The sequence below is a fragment of the Geotrypetes seraphini genome, chromosome 13 (assembly GCF_902459505.1).
Source record: "Geotrypetes seraphini chromosome 13, aGeoSer1.1, whole genome shotgun sequence".
Taxonomy (NCBI): domain Eukaryota; kingdom Metazoa; phylum Chordata; class Amphibia; order Gymnophiona; family Dermophiidae; genus Geotrypetes; species Geotrypetes seraphini.
Genome location: NC_047096.1, coordinates 80,421,136 through 80,432,003, shown reverse-complemented (window position 1 = coordinate 80,432,003; position 10,868 = coordinate 80,421,136). Strand labels below are relative to the sequence as shown.

Below are 10,868 nucleotides of genomic sequence, written 5' to 3'. Positions count from 1 at the left end.
GGTATCAGCTGTGACTTTTAATCCAGAATAATTGTCGTGTATAAATACAGTCTAGTGCATTTTATACGGATAACGTGAACAAGAAAGCTCACCCCGATGGGAGCAAAGCTTTAACTTTATACGTTTTTTTTCTTGTTGAGATTGTTTGACATTCCAAATTATTTCATACAAACTTTGGGATTTATTCCAGTTCAGTGGCTCTTTTGATTGGGCCTTATTGTTTTTCTGTATGATGAGGCCCATCAATAACTGTACATAGTGACAGTAGAAATAAAATTTTTCATTGTGAATATAACCGTGTCTTTCCTGCAGATTAGAGTTTACGTTCTCATTTTTTTTTTTTTTCTGAAGCCTGGAGTGCTTTAGAGATTTTTCAGCAAAATACTCAACTTCACAACCGATACTCTGCCATCTAAATGTGTGTTTGACTATAGGATGAATCAACACTAAATAGTGTTGGCCTTCCATATAATGATTTATTTGTTCTGAGCAGGTATAATACTTTCCTCCTCTTTTTAAAACATAACACTATTGCACCATTTGCTTTCTGTTCTGAGTGTGTTGAGAAGGGAATGCGCGGTGCAGTAGATAAGGCAGTAGATACTGGTTTAAAAGGATACTCCTACGAGGTGTTTAATGCATTAATGAGTATAATTTTTGCACAGATGTTTCTCGGTGTTTGCAGGTTTCTGAGTATTTTTATATTACAAAGGAGCTTAGCTGCTGCAATATCTCAAACTCTGACAAGCAAATAGATAATCAAGAAGACAAATGGCTTCTTTTGTGAGACGCAGCTCTTGGATTAATTTTCATTTTCTTTCTCATAGCCAGTATTGAAAGTACAGCTTAGGTCGAAATGGCATTCTAGTTATAACAGATAAGTTTAAAAAATAAGCTGAAATGAACCTCTACATAAGAAAAGGAAAATATTTTCTTCTACATTTTCTATCAAATCATTATTGACTTGTTTACAACAGCAGGATATAAAATTTGTAACTATTCCTCCTTACATGTCATTTTCAAGGAATTATTTTCTCAACCATATTGAAAAATGCTGAAGTGAAAGATTATAATCCACTATAGATTGTGTGAAACTGTTGGTATCTCCATGAGCTTAGTCTGATTAACCAATATTTTACAACAAATGTCTTCAACAATAGGTTCCCGCAGCTTGTTGCAAATTTTGCAAGCTTCTTTTTAGTAAGCATTTTTCTTACAGCCAAAAATTTAAAGAATCTGAAAGAAATATTATTTTCAGATTAACTTTTAAAACTTAAATTGTAATAATTGTAAATAATATATTTTTTAAGTGGCACATGCTCCCAAGAATGTGATTCTATTGAATTAAATAAAAGCTGTTTCTAAGATGTATGAATAGAATGGAGAAAAGGATTTCTATAGAATCTAAAGTTCACAGCCATTATTTGTAGACAGAGCCAAGAAAAATGTGAGAATTATACAGAAAATCATTAATCACGTCTTTTCTTTAAATACTTATTCTTTTCCCTTTGTTATTCAACAGCAAATCTGGGAAGGCCCTCTGTTGGGGAAAAGTAGAAGAAACTCTTCAAGATTCTACACAGGCAATTCTTAGATCATAAAAGTCGAAAACTTTATTTCCCTGACTTCAGAAGAATTATACCAACATGAACCGTGTCTCAGGGGTTCCTGAGGAGAAAGATGAAAGCAAGGAAGGTAACACCAGTCTTTGTTTTACACAAGAATTTTTATTGCTTTATTGCTTCCGCTGCCAAGTAGGCTTCAAATCACTCCATTAAAAGAAACGTCCCTTGTAATTGTAGTCTTTCCCTGATTTTCTCTAGTTTTGGTAACTTTATTTGGTCTGATATGGGGAAAGAAGAGGTGGAAATAGGAATTTTGGTATATGTGTATGCTGGTGGTGGCGGGGGTGTGTGCGATGGGACAATGCACGGTATGCATTTTGAAGGGCTGAAAGTACTTTGTATTTGCCTATGTTTTATGAGAGAAAATATTTTTGTTCTGACTATTTTAAGCATACCTATCTAAACATTACCATAAATGTAATAAACAGTGAAACCCTCCGATACTTTGGAATAAAAGGCAAAACAATATTAGCAAAGAATTTACATACCTAGTGCAAAGCTGTTCCTAACAATATAGTTACATGTTTTTATGCTTTGCACTGACAATAAGTATGAAAGTATTATTTGGGTGCGATAATAAACAACTTATACCATGATTTAAATATATATATATATATGTTAGGGGAAGAAGCCAGTGTCTGCCCCCTAGGTAGCCTTTGTTAGAAAAGAAACTACTTCTAGTTCAGGATTTTCTGTTTAGATTTCTTTCTTTTCTTTTCTTTTTTAATTGTCTGAAATGAAATTGAAGCTGAAAATGAAGTAAAAGAAAGCAGAACTGGTGAACGCTGCAAGGAATAGACAGCGAGTTCATCCAGAGGACACGTTTTCTAAGCGATTAACTGTGTATAATAGCCAGAGAGTGACCTGGGAAACCCCTTGACCTTTTCAAGACTGGACATAGTTCTGTGTAACATTTTCGACATAGAACAGGACAGAATTACCCAAACTTTCCACTTCTAGAAAGAACCACTGTACCTAAACAATGCAAACCGACGTTACAGTCTGTGAATAGTCAGAACTCTTTGCTTTCCGTTCTTATATCAGTTCCCTTCATTTCTTTTTCTATAGTACCAAGAGAAAAATTGAACTGATAAGTACTTCTTATTTTGGAAATATTCCGTTCTTTATATTTCTGTTATTCTTGTTTAGTCTTCCATGCTTTTCTCCTGCCTTCAGAACTAGCTTGGTTGTATTAGTCCCAAAATATCAGACTCCCAAAACTAAATTAAAAACAAAACAAAACCCCCCATTAAAAATCCTATTACTTGGCCATGAAAACTGGGACTTATTGGTGGTTGTCTGGGGTTTGATTATGCCCGCATTTTACATGTGTTATATATATATATAAGAAGTATTCTGTTCGTTCACCATTGTCTATCTTTTCAGTAGAAATTTCTTTGTCCTTGAATACAATGAAACCCCACCCCTACACACACACTCAACCCCATCCTTGCTCATAGGCTTGAAAAAAACCTGTAATTTCATTTTAACTGTAACCCTCGGAAAAGCTTTCAGTGAGTGACCTGCAGGATTTAAATCTTATATAGTATCTGAAGCTTTTTAAATAAAAGTTTCTGGGGGGAAAAAATTAACTGAACATTGCTCATTGAGAGCATGTAAAAGGATAACGGCAAATGAGACAGAGACTGAAGCAGAGCCAGCTAAGGGCTTTTTAGTCAGGCTGCAAAATACAGACCAAATAAATAGTTGTAAATGATAGTTCTTATTGTCACAGGCCACTTGGCAAAAGGCTTTAGTTGAATTACTTCCCAGAATAACTAGTTAAATGACATTTATGATTCTTGTCTGGTATTCCTACCAGAAGTTGGAAGACAGCTGAACTAATCTAATTAATCCTGGAGAGAATTCTTTGTGAGCTGTGATATCTTTTGACTAATGTATAAACAACCTAAGGATCTTGAAGTACCTGAGCTTTCTATACCTGACAGGCCTCACATGGGCCATTTCTGAAAATCGGAATTATGTGTAATCTCCATAGCTCGTACTAAAAACATCTTTAGGTTATTCATATTTTGGAGCAATGAAAGCTATAATCTGATATAATTCTGTATTAATGGACAATTGCATTTTAGGAGGCTTTTTCCAGAAAAAAAATACATGTTCATTATATTTTAAAGATACCAAGTTAGAACTATCTTCCCCCTTTTTTTTCCCCCTAGCAAGGGAGGGTTGTAGTATCCTATGATTTGTTTCACCATAAAATATAAACTATATAAACAAAAGGTTATAAAAAGTTGAGTTGGTTTTGAAAAGTTATTTCTATCATTTTGTAATTCAAAATATATTTAATGGAAGGAAGAAATTGGTACAAACAAAATGTATATTCTTGTTGGCTATATGCTCAGATTTAAAAAAAAATAAAAAATAAACAGCTGTGGATTCGGTTTGGTCTGTTTTCCAAGGAAGGATCTGGCAGAGGGAGTTGGCGGTCTGAAGGTTTCTCAGCAGGCAGCTTCCCAATGACAGATTTATGATCCTCAATAAAAACGGCGTGGTTAAATTCGTAAATCAATCTCCCTTTCTCACTATATAAGCAAGACTACGTTTTATCTTCAGAAAAAAAGCTGCTTTGATGCTTGTACCTAGAAGGTTACAAACTTGTTTGTTCGTTGCTGCACTTCCTATTCTTTGAATTATCAGTTTGGTAATTTAAAGTTTGTGTTTTAAAAGCAGTGGGTTTTGTTTTGTTTTGTTTTTCAGGCAAAACCAGTAATTGGGATCTGTGCGGTTTTAATACATATAAAGACTTTTTATTCTTTTTTTTTTTTTTACAAATCATTTTTTTAACTCCTTTTGTTTCATTGTAGGATTTAATTTTGTAGGTGCAATTTCACTGTGAAAGTAAATTTTTGCATAAACTATTTTCACCTTTGAAAGAAAATTTCTACATTTCTTCTCCATGTGCAAATCTTTTAATGCAACTAAAGTACACTTAAAAACAAAATTTTAAAGTACATTTGTTAGGGGGCTTTCCCCCTTACAGAAAGTGAGGACTGCATAACTATAGCAGTCACACAAACAAAAAAGGACACACCTATTTCTGCTTCCTCCCTCACTAGAACTGGCATATCTTCTACATCACAGTGGCTCTTCACCAGTATAGTGGAACAGGATCCAAACACCAACATTTCAGATTTTTAAAAACCCACACCATTAATGTCATATGTATATGAATATTAGGTTTTGTGCTGCTCTTTGTGTGTCCATTATTTCTAAAATCAATCAACACTGTAGATATTCCAAAGTAATTTATCTAAATTCAAAATATCTTTTTTTAAAAAAACAACAACCCACCTAACCTGGACCAAAATGAAAATAATCTTAGCAAATTAGTCCTCAAAACAATAGGATAATATAATATGATTTTATATTATAAAGGTATCTAGACATAGAAAATAACTTACAAAATGAATGCTAACAAAGAACTGACATCAACAAATTATGTGAAAGGTGTATAGTATTCTCATCTGGAAGACGTCCAAAAGCCAAATATATACACACCACCTATTCTCTCTCTCACACACACACATACTGAATCTTTTTATATAGATAGATAAAGACATATAGGGATAGCTATATACTGTAGTTAGATAGATATAGATGTAAATATATAGATAGTATTGAAGAAATACAAAAAGTATATTCTCATACAATTAATTCAATTTAAAACTGTATCCCAGATTATTTTGAAGAAAATGTTGCTGTTCCAGTGGAAGGTCATAGTGGTCCTCTGAGTATGAAACCGAAAGACCCCCTTCCCCCTCCTGATCACGTGATTCATTAAATAATTAATGCAGAGGTTGCAGAATAGATATGTATTCGTCAGGAAAATCGCAGACATGGTCTCCTTGTGTCTGACGTGAAATTCAACTGTCCTTTAAAAAACAAGCCTATAGCAGAGAAAAATAGAGAGAAAGAAAGGGAGTCTGCAATAAAACAATTCTGGGAGCAGAGCCACACCGTGGGCTGGATTATTGTAAGTAACGGGCTTCCCAATGCTTAGCGTGTCTATATGTCCATGTAAATTTATTGTTTGTTATTAATGTTATTGTCGTAAAATGTGACAAATAGCTATCTTCATTTCCTCCCATTTCTCTTCACATGGTAGTATATGTGTTTATACCCATCGAGCCATTTCATTGATAATTTTTGGAATATTCTTTCTTACTCTCCCAACAACCTTTTCTTGATTTATTACAATAAGTGTGTCAGCAGCAGTGGTGCTGCCATTGTGTGTGTTTGTGAGAGAGTTGTGTTGTTTATGGTGGTGTCTGCGATAAATCATTTCAAACTGAAAATGATGTGCAAGTGATGATATTCTGGTATGAGGAACAACGTCTGATCTTCTCTGTTCGGCTCTCCCTGGAGTTGATTATTTCAGGCGATTTACAGTAATAGATCAACAGCTAATATGAAAGCTCTATAGCTGGGGGTCTTAAATTACAGCATCTGTGATTACCAATTAAGGGAAGATTTGTATAAATTTGGTAAAATGGGACCGCCTCATTGGTGTATAAACCTAACAGAAGACCAGGACCTTCATATAAACTTACAGCTACTAGTCTTACATTACAGCCATTCCCTTACCAGGGCCAACTTGCTTTTCATAGTAGTTTTCTTCTTCATTGGAATAGTGAACCAGAAATACACATGTGGATATGCTCAGATCTCAACCGAAAACAAACATGAATAGTACAAGAAAACAAGTTTCTGAAAAATATTTTGAAATATTTTATTTTCCAAGTAATAAGTTGACAGAAGAGTAACAGGAAAGCATGATATTATAATGGACTTCAGCACAATAAATAACACTGTTCACCGAACTGACAATAAGTACATTCAAGTCACTAAATTCATTACAGCATTCAGCAGTAATAAAACTGTAGAATTTCTGAAAGAAAAAGCATTGGCAATCAATTAAATAATTATGAATTGAATATAGTATCATAAGATGCAAAGTATCTTACAAAGAGAGAAAGATCTTTAACTGCTTAATTATACATAACATAACATAAATCTTTATTTATATCCCGCGAAAGTCTTTCGGTTCAAGGCGGTTTACAGGAAGAGTGTCTGAGGAGAGACAGCTCAATGGAGAAAGGACTGAAAATTGTATAGATTGTATACAATATGATCATGTATTTTTGACATACAGTATATGCATAGATGGATTGATGATAATACATTAATATAGATGTTAATAATGAATTTAAAGGAAAATGATCAGTAATTGCATTGGAAAACTACTACAATAGAATATAATATGTTCTCTTGCTTGTAGATCTTTCTGGAATCTTCAGCTGGGTTATACTTTAAAAATTGAACCTTATTAAGTTACTGGTGCACTCAGTAGCATTGCACATTTATCTGATTAGACCTGACGACGGATCTGGCAAATTTCTTCAAATTTAAGAAAAAGTCTAAAGGCTAGATGTTAAAATTGGGTAGTTGAATAGACAAAGATTTCCAACCTACTGTATAGGCAATAGGGGACAGAGAGCTAAGCTGCAATTAGATTTGTTTTGAAAGAGCATGTGCTCCAACTTATTAAAATCATGAAAAAAAGAGAAACAATAAATTTCCACTATTTCTGAAATATATATACTTTATAGTTCTCCACCTTCCATTTTATCTCTCTCTCTCTCTCTTCTCCCGGGAACTATTGCTAGTCAAATTTAACACTACTATTAATGGTAATATTTAACTCTGTCTGCCAGTGTAAACCTTTATGTAGTCAAATTACAGCGACTCAGTTATTTTCATTAAATATTAAGAGCTGCAGCAGCGAGGGAGATCAGGACTGGAGTCTGAGGAGGTAACCAACATCATTCATTCTCTGTCAAACTGACTTTTTTTTTTAATTGTGAGATTGAAAGCAGTTTTGGACATTTAACTTTAGGTTTATATGTTGTTAATTAAAAATTAACCAACCTGGAGTATTTATCTGAACTTGGATGATGTGAACTTATTCCTTTTTCTCAGATTATCATAAATAAACATTGCTCCTCTTCTCCAATAGACAACGGTTTCCCCAATGAATAAGTAGCCTTAAAACGTGTTCCAGTATTTGGTTTTAGTTTTAATCTCCGTTGTGAATACTTCTCAGCCGAAGAACTCAGATTTCATGGTCTCGGTAACTGAATAATGTTGAACATGGTGAAAACTAAATGAGAGGTGTACCTCCACCTGGATCGTTTATCCTAAATCTATTAATGATGTAATAAAAGCCTTCCACTTCCAGGCAAGAAACTCCAACTGGAAGCAATATTGGAGGTTCTGTCTTTGCATGCTTGGAACTGTGGCCTAATACATTGTCACCAAACTATAAATTCAATTTCAGATTTTGGTAAGCTAAGAGCTAGAATAATCAGAAACTGTAGATTTTGCTGGCTACATTCATCAAAAAGATTAGGTGATGAAAAAAGTTATTCTATTGTTATGCCCATTTCTATTTAAATCTTTTTTCACTAGAGAAGAAAGATGCAATGTTTTTCTAAAAGTGGGATATCTATTTTCATTGGAAATGGGGTTTGCTTTACAATACTGAAATTACACTCTACTTAGAAATTCCAAAGATATACACAATGGTTAATGTAGTAAAATAATCTCAGTATGCAAGCACAGCTGTATTACTGATCTCTCTCTTTCTCTTACCCCTCCCCCACATCTTTAGCTCACTTAAGGTCTGATGCCCAAGAGTTCCAAAAATGTACCCCTCTTTTGATCAAAGGAGGGAATAGTTGCTTATTTGTCTAATATGGATCTGGATGTATTATGACAGAAACAGTAGCTCTGTTATATTTCTATCTCATTAAAATATATTCTCATCTGTGTTCATTTTGGCAATAACACCATCATGGATCTTTAAGCCTTAAAAAAATATCTGCATATATAAGCACTTTACCTAAACCTTCTAGGTCATGGCCTTGCCCTCAACTCAAAGCTCTTGCTTTTGACTTGAGTGTCTGGTCTCTGTCTGTTTTAAATAGATTGTAAGCTCTATGGAGTAGGGACTGTCCATTATGTGTACCTATACAGTACTATGTGCATCTGGGTTATGTACTATAGAGATGCTAACAGTAATGTAAATATTTTAAAATAATTTCTTAAAATATAACGGAATTTTATGATGACTATATCTCTGGTTTTCAAAGCAGAATATTGATTGAAAACAGAGTTATTTGCAGGCCATAAGAAAACAATGCTTCCAGTATTTATTTCATGTGACCAAATAAAAGCTGAACTATTCCCTAACTTCCCAAATACATTTTTCATCCCCTAAAAATAAAGCAAGATACTTTTTTTCAAAAACACATTTCAGTTTTTAAGATCCAGACAATAATTTAAATTACAAAATGATGTAAAGGGAACATTTTCACTAAATTGTAAACCAGGAGAACAAGTGAAAGAAGCAGAATCTGAGAACAAAAGCAACTTACCCAAGGAACAAAGATATATCTTTTACTGTTATAAAAATTGAAGCCATATAGTTTTATTCATGGCTATCTTACAGCATTCAACATTTTCAGCAGGGTAAAATCAATTTATAGTAATCAGAAAAATAACTGGAATTTATATTTGACCTGTGAAACATACAGTTGCTATTACTAGTTTAACAATAGAGCAGTTGTCTGTTCAAGAAAGAGAATCACAATAGATATAAGATACATAAAAATTTCAAAGTTATGGTTAGACTTTAAAGTATCTATTGAAGGTGATATACTGCAATCTTTCTGATAGTAGAAATAATGGATAAAAATGTGACTTTTCTGAAGGATTTTTCCTGTTACCTTTAATCAGAAAGGAAAATATTTGGAATTAACTCTGGCCTTTCCAGCACTTTCCTCATCCATCCTTCGATGAACTAAGGAAATTAATTTCCACTTAAGGAAAAAAAAAAAAAAGATAACAATAAAGGAAAACCCTAATATTTTAAGGAGAGCTCTTTTTTAAATGAAAATACATTCTGAGACTTTCAGCATTTTAAGTGTTCAAACGTTATCTTACTTTTTATTAACTCTGTCCAAAGGAAAGGCAACAAACAAAGAAGCTTTTAACTGGAATCTGTTTCTACATTTCAAAGGGTTGTTATGTGGAAGGACCAGCATCCCAACTGATTTTTAAAAAATCTTTTTATATTTCAATTTTCAACAAAAGATCACATCAAAGCTATATTATAGTCATACAAAGTTACAGGAAAAGATTATATATGGCATATACCAGTAAGCATGCTTCTTTAATGGTCAAGGAATATTCTAATATTCCTATTAGCAAATGGTCTCCACCTTTTTGTAAAACTAAACAGCAGCTAAATTAAAATAGTATAATAAGGCATGTTGAGCTTATGATACATCAATATAGTCCTATATTTGAAGCATATTCCTAAAGCTTTTGTCTTACCTCCTTTTTTTTCAGCCAATGTGCAAGACTAGCCTACATAGGGAAAATCAGCCATATGAATTCCTTAGCTTTGTCAACATTTAAAGATTTTTCTGAAGAAGCCATATGGAATCAATTTCGAACACTGACATCGAGGAGAGCTCAGTTCCTGTTGGTCTTGAAAACCAAAATCCATTTGGTTCTCTTCTTTCCAACACGTCAGTCAGTAATATTCCCCTTTGGTAACCTTTAGGTATCTGTAAAAAGAAAGCTTCCAGATCGTTTTCCACTTTTCAGGAAAAGGATAAAATACATAAATGTCTCTTATGTAGGTTAGACGTCTTTGTGTGCTTTGGCTGCTTGTTTCCAACTGAATAAGGTAAAGTCAAGCCATCTTTGGAAAATTCACCAGAAAACCTGTCAAGGAGATCCACTGGGGTACAATAAATGTAATTTAACATTTTACTCTTTTACTGCTTCAGTTCAAATGCTTTCAGTAACTAATTTTCGATCTCCCCATGTATCGAGGTCATGGAAATTTTAAAGAACAGGTAAGGAAGCCTAAATGTAAATTGATACAATTATATAGTTAAGCAGTGACTGACACAGTGGCAAGATTTTCACTGGTCCACCATAAAGTAGAAATGAATTTGTAATAGATATCTGCTGAAAATGTACTATTGAATTTGTTGTTTTTCTATATTAATAACTATGCAGAAATGATATAGATGTTCTTTATTTTCTGTCTCTCCCGTTCCCTTCCCCCATCTCTCTGCTACTGTATGTATATATAGCGCAAAATATTCATTTCAAGTTTGAGCATCTGCAACGCTTTCTTCTTGT

The 10,868-nt window shown here is 33.5% G+C and overlaps 1 protein-coding gene across 5 annotated transcripts in view; it reads left to right on the top strand.

The window, feature by feature from the left end:
- Nucleotides 1-10,868, top strand: part of HOXB3 (homeobox B3) — a 52,348-nt gene that overhangs the window by 27,930 nt on the left and 13,550 nt on the right. For 4 of the 5 annotated variants that reach the window (XM_033918060.1, XM_033918061.1, XM_033918062.1 and 1 more), the window contains exon 2: nucleotides 1,523-1,695. The gene's annotated coding sequence lies outside the window, so the exon portion shown is untranslated. Of the gene's footprint in view, nucleotides 1-1,522; nucleotides 1,696-5,603; nucleotides 5,623-10,868 lie in introns of those variants that run through there. The other variant, XM_033918064.1, reaches the window with a different exon arrangement.